This window comes from Apis dorsata, unplaced genomic scaffold (assembly GCF_000469605.1).
Source record: "Apis dorsata unplaced genomic scaffold, Apis dorsata 1.3 scaffold_997, whole genome shotgun sequence".
In the NCBI taxonomy this organism is placed as follows: domain Eukaryota; kingdom Metazoa; phylum Arthropoda; class Insecta; order Hymenoptera; family Apidae; genus Apis; species Apis dorsata.
The window spans coordinates 55,161-56,254 of record NW_006264098.1 but is presented as its reverse complement, the minus strand read 5'-3'; the positions used below and the strand labels follow the sequence as shown (position 1 = coordinate 56,254).

The window sequence follows — 1,094 nt, the reverse complement described above, 5'->3', positions numbered from 1 at the left end:
AAAAATTATGTGAATATATAAATTATTTCATTTAAACACAATAAATTTTGTAATAAAAATAAGTATATATTTATTTAAAAAAAATATTTTATTAAAAATTAAAAATAATTTATATAAAAGTAGCATTAATTAATAACAGATATCTAGAATAAATTAAATTATTTAATAACATTATTATTAAATTAAATTATTTAATAATATTACAAAGTTATTAAATTATTAGAATAATATTTAAAAATACAAATTATAATACAATATTTAAAATATTTTATTTTTAACTTATATAATTTTTTCCTTGACATAGAATATAATATTAATAATAAATTCCAGATGAATATAATTTGATTAAAAAATTTTTAAATATTTTATAAAAAATAATTTTAGAAAGCAAGCTTTGATAAAATTAAAAAATTATGGAATGAATACAATATGCTACCCCCTCTATTAAAAAATGGCTCAATTCCCTTGCAGCGAATTTCTGCAGGAGCAAAATACATGCTATCACTGCCCTACTACCACTGCTACATTAGTGCAGAGGTATATCACGTGACCAAGCTTTTACCAAAGCTAAGCGTCACATTGTGGTGAGAAGTAATGCAAGTAATGCAAGTAAGTAATGCATAGATATTTACAATTGTTAATAAAAAATAATATTATATCATATTATATTATATTGTATAATATTTAATATGAAATTTTAATAAAAATTTTATTAAACATAATATTCAAAAAAATAAAATAAATAATCAATTTTAAAGTGTAGTTTTTTTTATTATTATAAATTATATATTTAACTTCTACAATACATAAAATAAATTATACATAATTTCTAAAATACATTAATTTTTTTTATATTTATTATATTTTAATGAAATTAAAAATATATTAAAAATAATTTGAAATTAAAAAANTATTTTTCTATAAAAAATTTTTTTTATTAAAAAAAAAGATTTATAATAAATAAATATACTTTTTTTCAAATATAAATTATAAATATATGTTATAGGTAAAATATAGTGTGATAAACTTATTAATGAAAAATGCCAGAATTACCTCGAATTACAAGATCTTTACGAATGTTCACGAATCTTGGA

At 16.0% G+C, this 1,094-nt stretch overlaps 1 protein-coding gene across 1 annotated transcript in view; it reads left to right on the top strand.

Annotated features, from left to right (window-relative positions):
* The window catches only part of LOC102677409 (activating signal cointegrator 1 complex subunit 3), a 33,328-nt gene that overhangs the window by 22,777 nt on the left and 9,457 nt on the right, over nt 1-1,094 (top strand). The gene's annotated exons all lie outside the window — the stretch shown is intronic.